The sequence below is a fragment of the Nomascus leucogenys genome, chromosome 9 (genome assembly GCF_006542625.1).
Source record: "Nomascus leucogenys isolate Asia chromosome 9, Asia_NLE_v1, whole genome shotgun sequence".
Classification (NCBI taxonomy): domain Eukaryota; kingdom Metazoa; phylum Chordata; class Mammalia; order Primates; family Hylobatidae; genus Nomascus; species Nomascus leucogenys.
In genome coordinates this window covers 85,730,054-85,744,449 of record NC_044389.1, presented here as the reverse complement: position 1 = coordinate 85,744,449, position 14,396 = coordinate 85,730,054, and positions in this window count along the sequence as shown.

Genomic DNA, 14,396 nt, shown 5'->3' with positions numbered 1-14,396 from the left:
AGTTATAAAGATTAGAAAGAATATAATTATTATTATTTGGAAGTCATGGATGTGCATAGAAAGAATAAGGAATCTACAGCAGAAAGCTGTAAAAACTTAAAAGCTGTAAAAACAGAAAAATAAAAACTAAATTCACAGATTTTTGAAATGCTTAAATATGTTTTTGAGTAACACAATATTAATATTCTATTTTCATCTATCACATTAGCAAGAATTAACAACCATTTTTAAATGATATTGCTGTAAGATAGAGATTGGATAAATGAGAATCTTTTGATGGAAATAAAGAAGAGAAAACTTTTCTGGAAATTTATTTTAAAGGTAAAAGTACATATACATGATATAAAAGTATATAACATGATATCAACTATGGGAAGGAATAAAGAGAAACCAGAGAAGGCAGGAGAGGAGGGAAGGAGGTTGGGGGGAGGGGAAGGGAGGGAAGGGGAGGGGAGGGAGGAAAGGGAGGGAGGCAGGAAATGTATATTTAAAATATTAGAAAGAGGCTGGGCATGGTGGCTCACACCTGTAATCCCAGAACTTTGGGAGGCCAAGTGGGTGGATCATCTCAAGTCAGGACTTCAAGACTAGCCTGGCCAATATGGTAAAACCCCGTATCTACTAAAAATACAAAAATTAGCTGGTGTGGTGGCATGTGCCTGCAATCCCAGCTACTCGGTGGCTGAGACAGGAGAATTGCTTGAACCCAGAAGGTGGAGGTTGCAGTGAGCCAAGATCACGCCACTGCTCTTCAGCCTGGGTGACAGAGCGAGACTCTGTCTTAAAGAAAAAAAAAAAAAAATAGAAGGAAATACAGTCCACACTAAATTATAAAAGCAGGTGTCTAGTGATGGGGTTTTGAGTGTGTTTTTAATTTTATTCTTATACTTCTCCTAATGATCTATAATAAGCATTCTGTAATCATTATTGAAAAACAAATACCATATAATCAAGCAGAAGCATAGAGAAAAAAAGAATAGTGAAGGTATACTTAGTGAGCGGACTTGCTAGATAATTTTTGTGGGTAGGATCCTGCTTTGGCCATCTTTTCTCTAGGGTCCCAATATGTGGGTGTTGATGCTACCCATAACCTCTGAGACCAGAATTGTGGCCAATAATTCATAATATTCTTTATCAAATATATTGTAGTGCCAAGGCATGAAATAGAGTATAATTTATTAGTGAATTAAATTTACAATGTATTGATTGAACAAATATTTATTGATTACATACTATGTTTCAGCCATTGTTACATATTCTGGGCATATTGTTTGTGTGTGCTTGTATGTTTATGTGCAAGTGTACATATATCTGTGTGGGTGTAAAGATATACACATGTATACATATATTCACCAAATGTCATGTAGAAATAAATCCATCTCATCAAAAAAAAAATTGAGGGAGGAGGTAAAAGGCATAAAGATTAATGGGAAAGAAGGCGCTACAATAGTAGCCCTTCATTATTGAATAATGGCATGTCTGAATATGTGATAGTTTAGAATACCCTGCCCAAGTAAAGGCAAGAAGTAAATAAAAGCACCAAATTAGAATCCGGTTTGTTTGACAACAGTGTCCACGTTCTTTATAAATGTTCTAGGCTAACCAACTGTAAAATTTATTCTCCAAAGTGCTGGGGTTAAAGGCGTGAGCCACCATACCTGGCCTCTAAAGGGAAAACTATTTAAAAGTTGTTCTTTGCATTGGTTTTATTATATTCTATTGATGCTTACAACACACTGACATTTGAATAAAGAGTATGTCTTTCTTTTACAAAATAAAATAATATACAAATTTATTCACTTAATCTTAGCCAAAAGGCTAAGAAGAGATTACAAATTTCTTGAATTTTTTAAAATCTTGCTTAATCAAAGTGACCTCTCAAGAAAATGGCAGGATTTTTCTGCAAAAATATTTATCCATCACTTTCTGGAAGAACCAGTCAATAAAGAGATTCAAAAAATGAAAACACTAATGCTCAGAGATACCATTTCAGTTACTGATGTAGTAAAAGTTGCCAAGTTGACCAAGTTTGATCAAAATGACCAAACACATTGTTTAGAAACATCAATTTATCTCGTATACAGAATATTTGGAAATAAAATTATTTCATAAATTGGATTCTTTCATTGTTACAGACTTCATGACAGCATCCATATAGAAAAATTTTTAAAAAATAGTGAATATTCCTTGATCATTTAGACTTTAAGTCAAATGAAATTACTTAGCACTACTTATTTTTGAGAAACCTATATTTGAAAAATGGTTAAAATATAATTAAATAATACAAAGAAATCTTAAAATTTGGCATTTTTCCATAAGGTATTCAGAAACAATATATTATTATATATCCTGGCATTATATTTCTATCCCGTCATCCAGATTTGTTTTTTTAATCTGGATAACAAAGGCCAGTTGACAAAATTCTATTAGCATGATGTTACTTTCCCTGAAATTGAGATCTTCAGTACGTCTTCCCAATCTTCCCAAAACTTTCAGGTATTTGCCCTCAAAAAAAATCTTAAGCATTTATTGGAGCCAAGATGACCAACTAGATGCAGCCAGGAAGAACTTCTCCCACCAAGAGAGGCCAGATCATCAAGTAGGCTGGGATAGTCCAAACAGATTTTTGAAAACAAGGCACTGAGAGTGGACAAAGGGAGGATTCAAACCTGGCCTGAAAAGGGAGAAAGCTGGGACCCCATGCATATGGTTGCCTAGCACCAGGACTCATTCCTGGCCCCAAGAGGATCTTGGGAGAGGGGTGAGTGAAATAGGCATAGAGTGGCCCACTCTCACCACAGACCTCCAGAATCCTAGTTGCAGGAGACCCCATGACCATCATGGACATTTGACATGGCAGGGGGAACGTCCCAGAGAGTTGGCAATGACAGAATTTCAGCCTTCATGGATCCAAAAGATTTTGGTATGGGACTGGCTGCAGTTGGGCACAGTAAAGGGTGCCCATCCCCCAAAGCTCTCTGTACTCATCTAGGTGGCTTTAGCCTTTGTTATCTGCCAGACTGGGACAGAATAGGGCTATCTTGCCCATGGGACAGGGATAGTATGATCTGGGTGTCCCCCACGCCTGCTGGCCTATTCCATGGTCCCAGCCTGGCTGCCACCTCTTACAGTGCAGCCTCAGCTGCCCATCTGCAGGGCTTGCCAGCAGCTAATGCCACAGGTCTTTTGCTAGCAAAACCCACGTAACAGTCAGAGAGCTTCTGCACGTAGGTCCCTTTGGGCATGTACCCACCCACAGCCTTCTCCTTCCAGTCTGCACTCACACATAGCCTCCTTCCACTGCTTTGATGGCTCATGTGCACATGCAGGACCCATCTTTGCCCACCACCACTGGTGCAAGCACACATATGGGAACCGCTGCAGCCCACCACCTCCCCGGTGAAACAGTTTTGCCAGTACTCCTCATCAGAGTTTTATTGCCAGCTAACCAGGAACACTTCTGCCCTTCTAGTGCAGCAGGTGTTTAACTTCAAGGGGCCAGGACAAAAAGCCATGGGCCTGGTCCCAGTCCCCCAAACCCCCAGGGTGAAAGCAAAAATCACAGGAGGGCTGAGCTGAACTTCAGCCCCCTGAAATAATCCAGAAATGAAACCAATCAATAAAACCCAATTCATAGCACGAACAGACCCCTCAAGGTGATCAAAGAATATGAAAGCAAAAAGCGCCATCCAAAGGACAGTAACTTTAAAGATTTAAGGAAGGAACATCAGGCCACACAGATGAGAAAGAACCAGCACAAGCACTCTAGCAACTCTAAAAGCCTGGACGTCTTCTTACCTCCGAATGACTGCATTAGCTCCCCACCAATGGTTCTTTAAGTTGGTCTGAAATGGTTGAAATGACAAATGTACAATTAAGAATCCAGATAGCAACAAAGATTATCAAGATTCAGGAGAAAGTTGAAACCCAATAGAAGGAATCTAAAGATTCCAAAAAAATAATACAAGAGCTGAAAGATGAAATAGCCATTTTGCGAACCAAACTGACCTTCTAGAGAAGAAAAACTCACTACAAGAATTTCATGGGGTGGAGCCAAGATGGCCGAATAGGAACAACTCCGGTCTACAGATCCCAGCCTGAGAGACAGAAGACAGGTGATTTCTGCATTTCTGTTTGAGGTACCGGTTTCATCTCACTAGGGAGTGCCAAACAGTGGGTGCAAGACAGTCGGTGAAGTGCACTGTGCGCGAGCCGAAGCAGGACGAGGCATTGCCTCACTCGGGAAGCACAAGGGGTCAGGGAGTTCCCTTTCCTAGTCAAAGAAAGGGGTAACAGACGGCACCTGGAATATTGGGTCAGTCCCACCCTAATACTGTGCTTTTCCAACGGGCCTGGAAAATGGCACACTAGGAGATTGTGTCCCGCACCTGGCTCAGAGGGTCCTATGCCCACAGAGTCTCGCTCATTGCTAGCACAGCAGTCTGAGATCAAGCTGCAAGGCGGCAGCAAGGCTGGGGGAGGGGTGCCCGCCATTGCCCAGGCTTGCTTAGGTAAACAAAGCAGCCAGGAAGCTCGAACTGGGTGGAGCCCACCACAGCTCAAGGAGGCCTGCCTGCCTCTGTAGGCTCCACCTCTGGGGACAGGGCACAGACAAACAACAAGTCAGCAGGAATCGCCACAGACTTAAATGTCCCTGTCTGACTGACAGCTTTGAAGAGAGTAGTGGTTCTCCCAGCATGCAGCTGGAGATCTGAGAACAGACAGACTGCCTCCTAAAGTGGGTCCCTCAACCCTGAGCAGCCTAACTGGGAGGCACCCCCCAAGTAGGGACAGACTGACACCTCACTCGGCCGGGTACTCCTCTGAGACAAAACTTCCAGAGGAACTATCAGAGAGCTGAATTTGTGGTCTCACGAAAATCCGCTGTTCTGCAGCCACTGCTGCTGACACCCAGCCAAACAGGTCTGGAGTGGACCTCTAGTAAACTCCAACAGACCTGCAGCTGAAGGTCCTGTCTGGTAGAAGGAAAACTAACAAACAGAAAGGACATCCACACCAAAAACCCATCTGTACATCACCATCATCAAAGACCAAAAGTAGATAAAACCACAAAAATGGGGGAAAAACAGAGCAGAAAAACTGGAAACTCTAAAAAGCAGAGCACCTCTCCTCCTCCAAAGGAACGCAGTTCCTCACAAGCAACGGAACAAAGCTGGATGAAGGATGACTTTGACGAGTTGAGAGAAGAAGGATTCAGACGATCAAACTACTCTGAGCTACAGGAGGAAATTCAAAACAATAGCAAAGAAGTTAAAAACTTTGAAAAAAAAATTAGAATAATGGATAACTGGAATAACCAATGGAGAGAAGGGCTTAAAGGAGCTGATGGAGCTGAAAGCCAAGTTTCGAGAACTACATGAAGATTGCAGAAGCCTCAGGAGCCGATGCGATCAACTGGAAGAAAGGGTATCAGTGATGGAAGATGAAATGAATGAAATGAAGCGAGAAGGGAAGTTTAGAGAAAAAAGAATAAAAAGAAATGAACAAAGCCTCCAAGAAATTTGGGACTATGTGAAAAGACCAAACCTACGTCTGATTGGTGTACCTGAAAATGACGGGGAGAATGGAACCAAGTTGGAAAACACTCTGCAAGATATTATCCAGGAGAACTTCCCCAATCTAGCAAGGCAGGCCAACATTCAGATTCGGGAAATACAGAGAACACCACAAAGATACTCCTCGAGAAGAGCAACTCCAAGACAAATAATTGTCAGATTCATCAAAGTTGAAATGAAGGAAAAAATGTTAAGGGCAGCCAGAGAGAAAGGTCGGGTTACCCACAAAGGGAAGCCCATCAGACTAACAGCGGATCTCTCAGCAGAAACTCTACAAGCCAGAAGAGAGTGGGGGCCGATATTCAACATTCTTAAAGAAAAGAATTTTCAACCCAGAAATTCATATCCAGCCAAAGTAAGCTTCATAAGTGAAGGAGAAATAAAATACTTTACAGATAAGCAAACGCTGAGTGATTTTGTTACCACCAGGCCTGCCCTAAAAGAGCTCCTGAAGGAAGCACTAAACATGGAAAGGAAAAACTGGTACCAGCCACTGCAAAAACATGCCAAATTGTAAAGATCATGGAGGCTAGGAAGAAACTGCATCAACTAACGAGCAAAATAACCAGCTAACATCATAATGACAGGATCAGATTCACACATAACAATATTAACGTTAAATGTAAATGGGCTAAATGCTTCAATTAAAAGACACAGACTGGCAAATTGGATAAGGAGTCAAGACCCATCAGTGTGCTGTATTCAGGAAACCCATCTCACATGCACAGACACACATAGACTCAAAATAAAGGGATGGAGGAAGATCTATCAAGCAAATGGAAAACAAAAAAAGGCAGGGGTTGCAATCCTAGTCTCTGATAAAATAGACTTTAAACCAACAAAGATCAAAAGAGACAAAGAAGGCCATTACATAATGGTAAAGGGATCAATTCAACAACAAGAGCTAACTATCCTAAATATATATGCACCCAACACAGGAGCACCCAGATTCATAAAGCAAGTCCTGAGTGACCTACAAAGGGACTTAAACTCCCACACAATAATAATGGGAGATTTTAACACCCCACTGTCAACATTAGACAGATCAACGAGACAGAAAGTTAACAAGGATGTCCAGGAATTGAACTCAGCTCTACACAAAGTGGACCTAATAGACATCTACAGAACTCTCCACCCCAAATCAACAGAATATACATTTTTTTCAGCACCAAACCACACCTATTCCAAAACTGACCACATAGTTGGAAGTAAAGCTCTCCTCAGCAAATGTAAAAGAACAGAAATTATAACAAACTGTCTCTCAGACCACAGTGCAATCAAACTAGAACTCAGGATTAAGAAACTCACTCAAAACCGCTCAACTACATGGAAACTGAACAACCTGCTCCTGAATGACTACTAGGTACATAATGAAATGAAGGCAGAAATAAAGATGTTCTTTGAAACCAACGAGAACAAAGACACAACATACCAGAATCTCAGGGACACGTTCAAAGCAGTGTGTAGAGGGAAATTTATAGCACTAAATGCCCACAAGAGAAAGCAGGAAAGATCCAAAATTGACACCCTAACATCACAATTAAAAGAACTAGAAAAGCAAGAGCAAACACATTCAAAAGCTAGCAGAAGGCAAGAAATAACTAAAATCAGAGCAGAACTGAAGGAAACAGAGACACAAAAAACCCTTCAAAAACTTAATGAATCCAGGAGCTGGGTTTTTGAAAAGATCAACAAAATTGATAGACTGCTAGCAAGACTAATAAAGAAGAAAAGAGAGAAGAATCAAATAGATGCAATAAAAAATGAAAAAGGGGATATCACCACCGATCCCACAGAAATACAATCTACCGTCAGAGAATACTACAAACACCTCTATGCAAATAAACTAGAAAATCTAGAAGAAATGGACAAATTCCTTGACACATACACCCTCCCAAGACTAAATCAGGAAGAAGTTGAATCTCTGAGTAGACCAATAACAGGTTCTGAAATTGTGGCAATAATCAATAGCTTACCAACCAAAAAGAGTCCAGGACCTGATGGATTCACAGCTGAATTCTACCAGAGGTACAAGGAGGAACTGGTACCATTCCTTCTGAAACTATTCCAATCGATAGAAAAAGAGGGAATCCTCCCTAACACATCTTATGAAGCCAGCATCCTCCTGATACCAAAGCCTGGCAGAGACATAACCAAAAAGGAGAATTTCAGACCAATATCCTTGATGAACATTGATGCAAAAATCCTCAATAAAATACTGGCAAACTGAATACAGCAGCACATCAAAAAGCTTATCCACCATAATCAAGTGGGCTTCATCCCTGGGATGCAAGGCTGGTTCAACATATGCAAATCAATAAATGTAATCCAGCATATAAACAGAACCAAAGACAAAAACCACATGATTATCTCAATAGATGCAGAAAAGGCCTTTGACAAAATTCAACAACCCTTCATGCTAAAAACTCTCAATAAATTAGGTATCAATGGGACGTATCTCAAAATCATAAGAGCTATCTATGACAAACCCACAGCCAATATCATACTGAATGGGCAAAAACTGGAAGCATTCCCTCTGAAAACTGGCACAAGACAGGGATGCCCTCTCTCACCACCCCTATTCAACATAGTGCTGGAAGTTCTGGCCAGGGTAATCAGGCAGGAGAAGGAAATAAAGGGTATTCAATTAGGAAAAGAGGAAGTCAAATTGTCCCTGTTTGCAGATGACATGATTGTATATCTAGAAAACCCCATTGTCTCAGCCCAAAATCTCCTTAAGCTGATTAGCAACTTCAGCAAAGTCTCAGGATACAAAATCAATGTACAGAAATCACAAGCATTCTTGTACACCAATCACAGACAAACAGAGAGCCAAATCATGAGTGAACTCCCATTCACAATTGCTTCAAAGAGAATAAAATACCTAGGAATCCAACTTACAAGGGATGTGAAGGACCTCTTCAAGGTGAACTACAAACCACTGCTCAATGAAATAAAAGAGGATACAAACAAACGGAAAAACATTCCATGCTCATGGGTTGGAAGAGTCAATATCGTGAAAATGGCCATACTGCCCAAGGTAGTTTATAGATTCAATGCCATCCCCATCAGGCTACCAATGACTTTCTTCACAGAATTGGAAAAAACTACTTTAAAGTTCATATGGAACCAAAAAAGAACCACATCGCCAAGTCAATCCTAAGCCAAAAGAACAAAGCTGGAGGTATCACGCTACCTGACTTCAAACTATACTACAAGGCTACAGTAACAAAAACAGCATGGTACTGGTACCACAACAGAGACATAGATCAATGGAACAGAACAGAGCCCTCAGAAATGATGCCACATATCTAAAACTGTCTGATCTTTGACAAACCTGACAAAAACAAGAAATGGGGAAAGTATTCCCTTTTTAATAAATGGTGCGGGGAAAACTGGCTAGCCATATGTAGAAAGCTGAAACTGGATCCCTTCCTTACACCTTATACAAAAATTAATTCAAGATGGATTAAAGAATTAAATGTTAGACCTAAAACCATTAAAATCCTACAAGAAAACCTAGGCAATACTATTCAGGACATAGGCGTGGACAAGGACTTCATGTCTAAAACACCAAAAGCAATGGCAACAAAAGCCAGAATTCACAAATGGGATCTAATGAAACTAAAGAGCTTCTGCACAGCAAAAGAAACTACCATCAGAGTGAACAGGCAACCTACAGAATGGGAGAAAATTTTTGCAACCTACTCATCTGACAAAGGGCTAATATCCAGAATCTACAATGAACTCAAACAAATTTACAAGAAAAAAACAACCCCATCAAAAAGTGGGCAAAGGACATGAACAGACACTTCGCAAAAGAAGACATTTATGCAGCCAAAAAACACATGAAGAAATGCTCATCATCACTGGCCATCAGAGAAATGCAAATCAAAACCACAGTGAGATACCATCTCACACCAGTTAGAATGGCCATCATTAAAAAATCAGGAAACAACAGGTTCTGGAAAGGATGTGGAGAAATAGGAACACTTTTACACTGTTGGTGGGACTGTAAACTAGTTCAACCATTGTGGAAGTCAGTGTGGCGATTCCTCAGGGATCTAGAACTAGAAATACCATTTGACCCAGCCATCCCATTACTGGGTATATACCCAAAGGACTATAAATCATGCTGCTATAAAGACACATGCACACGTATGTTTATTGCGGCACTATACACAATAGCAAAGACTTGGAACCAACCCAAATGTCCAACAACGATAGACTGGATTAAGAAAATGTGGCACATATACACCATGGAATACTATGCAGCCATAAAAAATGATGAGTTCATGTCCTTTGTAGGGACATGGATGAAACTGGAAAACATCATTCTCAGTAAACTATCCCAAGGACAAAAAACCAAACGCTGCATGTTCTCACTCATAGGTGGGAATTGAACAATGAGAACTCATGGACACAGGAAGGGGAACATCACATGCTGGGTACTGTTGTGGGGTGGGGGGAGGGGGTGGGACAGCATTAGGAGATATACCTAATGCTAAATGACGAGTTAATGGGTGCAGGAAATCAACATGGCACATGGATACATATGTAACAAACCTGCACATTGTGCACATGTACCCTAAAACCTAAAATATATTTTAAAAAAAAGAATTTCATAATATAATCAGAAGTGTTAACACCAGAATACACCAAGCTGAGAGATTTTCAGTGGTTGAACTACCAGTTCTTTGAATTGACTCAGTCAGAAAAGAATCAAGAAGGCTGGGCATGATGACTCATGCTTGTAATCCCAGCACTTTGGGAGGCTGAGGTGGGCAGATCACCAGAGGTCAGAAGTTCGAGACCAGCCTGGCAAACATAGTGAAACCCCATCTCTACATAAAATAAAAAAAAAAAAATAGCCAGGCATGTTTGTGCATGCCTGTAGCTACTTGGGAGGCTGAGGCAGGAGAATCACTTGAAGGAGGTGGAGGTTACAGTGAGCCAAGATCATGCCACTGCACTCCAGCCTGAGTGACAGAGTGAGACTCCATCTCAAAAAAAAATTTAAAAAAAGAGAATTTTTAAAAGTGAACAAAACAGCTGAAAATTATGAAATTATCTAAAGAGACCAAACCTACAATTCACTGGCATCCCAGAGAGGAAAAGAGAGCAAGCAACTGGAAAACATATTTGTAGGTATTTTCCATGAAAATTTCCTCAAGCTCACAAGAGGTGAACATGCAAATTCAGGAAATTCAGAGATCACTAGTGAGATACCATATGAGCTGAATATTCCCAAAACACATAGCATCCGATTCTCCAAGGTCAACGTGAAAGAAAAAATATTAAAGGCTGCTGAAGAGAAGGGGCATATCACATAAAAAAGAACTCCATCAGGCTAACAGCAGAACTTTCAGCAGAAACTCTACAAGCCAGAAGAGATTGGGGGCCTATATTCAGTATCCTTAAAGAAAAGAAATTCGAACTAAGAATTCCATATCCAGCCAAACTAAGCTTCACAAGTGGAGGAGAAATAAAATGCTTTTCATCCAAACAAGTACTAAGGGAATTTGTTACTACCAGACCTTCCTTATAAAAGGTCTATAAGGGAGTACTAAACATGGAAACAAAAGACTGTTACCTACCATGAAAAAAAACCTATTTAAGTACATAGCCTACTGACACTATAAAGCAACTAGACAATCAAGTCTACCTAGAAACCAATTAACAATATGATGACAGTATGAAATTTGCACATATCTAATATTAACCTTGAATGTAAAGGGGCTAAATACCCCACTTAAAAGGCACAGAGTGAAAATCTGAATAGAGAAACAGGAGTGATATATGCTGTCTTCAAGAGACCCATTTCACAGGTGATGGCACCCATAGGCTCAAAGTAAAGGCATGCAGAATGATCTAAAAAGCAAATGGAAAACAAAAGAGAGCAGAAGTCTCTATCCTAATTTCAGACCAAACAGACTTTAAATTAACAGTAATAAAGAAGGACATTACATAATGATAAAGTGTTCAATTCAACAAGAACACTTAACTACCCTAAATATAAGTCCACCCAACACAGGAGCACCAGATTCATAAAATAAGTTATTTGAAACCTACAAAGAGACTTAAATGACACATAATAATAGTGGGAGACTTCAACAGCCCACTGACAGTGTTAGATCACTGAGGCACAAAACTAACAAAGATTTCGGACTCAAATTTGACACCTAACCAAATGTGTAACAGACATCTACAGAACACTCTACCCAAAAACAACAGGATATACAATCTTTTTATCTGCACATAGCACATAATCTGTGATCAACCACAGGCTTGGCCATAAAGCAATTTTCAACAAATTAAAAAAAAAATTATACAACCAGACCACAGCACAATAAAAGTAGAAATAAATACCAAGATCTCTCAATACCACACAATTACATGGAAATTAATTGACCTGCTCCTGAAGAAATTAAGGAAGAAATCAACAAATTATTTGAAACAAATAAAAACAAAAATACAATATAATAAAATTTCTGGGACACTGTTAAAGCAGTGTTAAGAGGAAAACTATAGTGCTAAAAATGTCACAAAGATGTCAAATTAACAACCAAACACCCCACCTAAAACAACTAGAAAATGAAGAGCAAAACAACTTCAAGATTCGTGGGAGAAAAGAAATAACAAAAATCAGAACTGAGCTGAATGAATTTGTTAAGTGAAAATCCACACAAAACATCAATGAAACCAGAAGTTTGTTTCTAGAAGCAATTAATAAGATTGATAGAGCACTAGCTAGACTAATGAAGAAAAAAAGAAGATCCAAATAAACACAATCAGAAATGACAAAGGTGACTTTACCTCTAACCTCAAACAAATACAAAAAATCCTGAGATACTATTATGAACATCTCTATTCATACAAACTAGAAAATGTAGAAGAAATGGATAAATTCCTGAAAACCTACAACCTCTCAAGATTAAACCAGAAAGAAATTGAATGCCTGAACAGACCAATAACAAGTTCCAAAATTGAAACAGTAATAAAAATACTTACCAATCAGAATAAACCCTGGACCAGAGTGATTTACAGACAAACTCTACTAGATGTATAAAGAAGAGCTGGTACCAATCCTACGGAAACCATTCCAGAAAAATGCAGAGGAAGAACTCCTCTCTAACTCATTCTAAGAGGTCAGCATCATCCTGATACCAAAATCTGGCAGAGACACAACAACAACAAAAAATTTAGACCAATATCACTGATGAACATAGACATAAAAATTCTCAACAAAATACTAGCAAATTGAATCCAGCATCACATCGAAAAGCTAATCCGTCATGATCATGTAGACTTTATTCCTGGGATGCAATGTTGGCTCAACATACAAAAATCAACAAATGTGATCCATTACATAAACATAACTAAAAACAAAAACCACATGATCATCTCAAAGAGGCAGAAAAGGCTTTCAATAAAATTCAACATCCCTTCATGTTAAAAACCCTCAATGAACTAGGCATTGAAGAAACATACCTCAAAATATTAAGAGCCATCTATTACAAAACCACAGTCAACAACATACTGAATGGGCAAAAACATTCCCCTTGAAAACTGGAATAAGAAAAGGATGCCCACTCTCACCATTCCTATTAAATATATTACTGGAAATCCTAGCCAGAGCAATTAAGAAAGACAAAGAAATAAACAGCATCCAAATAGGAAGAGAGGAAGTCAAACTATCTCTCTTTGCAGATGATATACCTAGAAAACCTTGTAGTCTCTGCCCAAAGGCTCCTAGAACTGATACTTTCAGTAAATTTTCAAGATACAAAATCAATGTACACAAATCAGTAGCATTTCTGTGCTCCAATAACATCCAAGGTGAGAGCCAAATCAAGAATGCAATCCCACTCACAATAATCAAAAAGGATAAAATACCTAGGAATACAGCTAATCAGAGAGGTGAAAGATCTCTACAATAAGAATAACAAAACACTTCTGAAAAAAATTAATGGAGACACAATAAATGGCAAAACACTCCATAGCCATGGATTGAAAGAATCAATATGCTAAAAATGGCCATACTGCCCAAAGCAATTTACAGATTCCATGCTATTTCTACCAAAATACCAGTGACATTCTTTACAGAACTAAAAAAACTATTCTAAAATTCATATGGAACCAAAAAAGAGGAAGAATCGTCATAGCAATCCTAAGCAAAAATAGCAAAGTCAGAGGCATCCTACTACCCAAATTTGAACTATACTATAAGGCTACAGTAACCATAACATCATAGTACTGGTACAAAAGCAGAAAAAAAGACAACGAAACAAAATAGAAAGCCCAGAAATAATTCTGCCCACCTACAACCATCTGATCTTCAACAAAGTGGATGAAAACAAGCAATAAGGAAAGAATTCCCTAGTCAACAAATGGTGCTGAGATAACTGGCTAGCCACATGCAAAAGATTCATACTAGACCCCTTCCTTACACCATATACATAAATCAACTGCAGATGAATTATAGACTTAGATATAAAACCTAAAATATAAAAACTCTGAAGATAACTTAGGAAATACCATTCTGGACACAGGCTCTGGCAAAGATTTCATGACAAAAGCACCAAAAGCAAATGCAACAAACCAAAAATTCACACATGGGACTGAATCAAACTAAAGAGCTTATGCACAGCAAAAGAAACCATCAACAGAGAAAACAGACACCCTACAGAATGAGAAAAAAATATTTGCGAACTATGCATCTGACAAATGTCTAATATCTAGAACCTATAAGAAATTTAAATAAATTAACAAACAAAAAACAATCCCGTTAAAAAGTAGGCAAAGGACATGAATAGACAC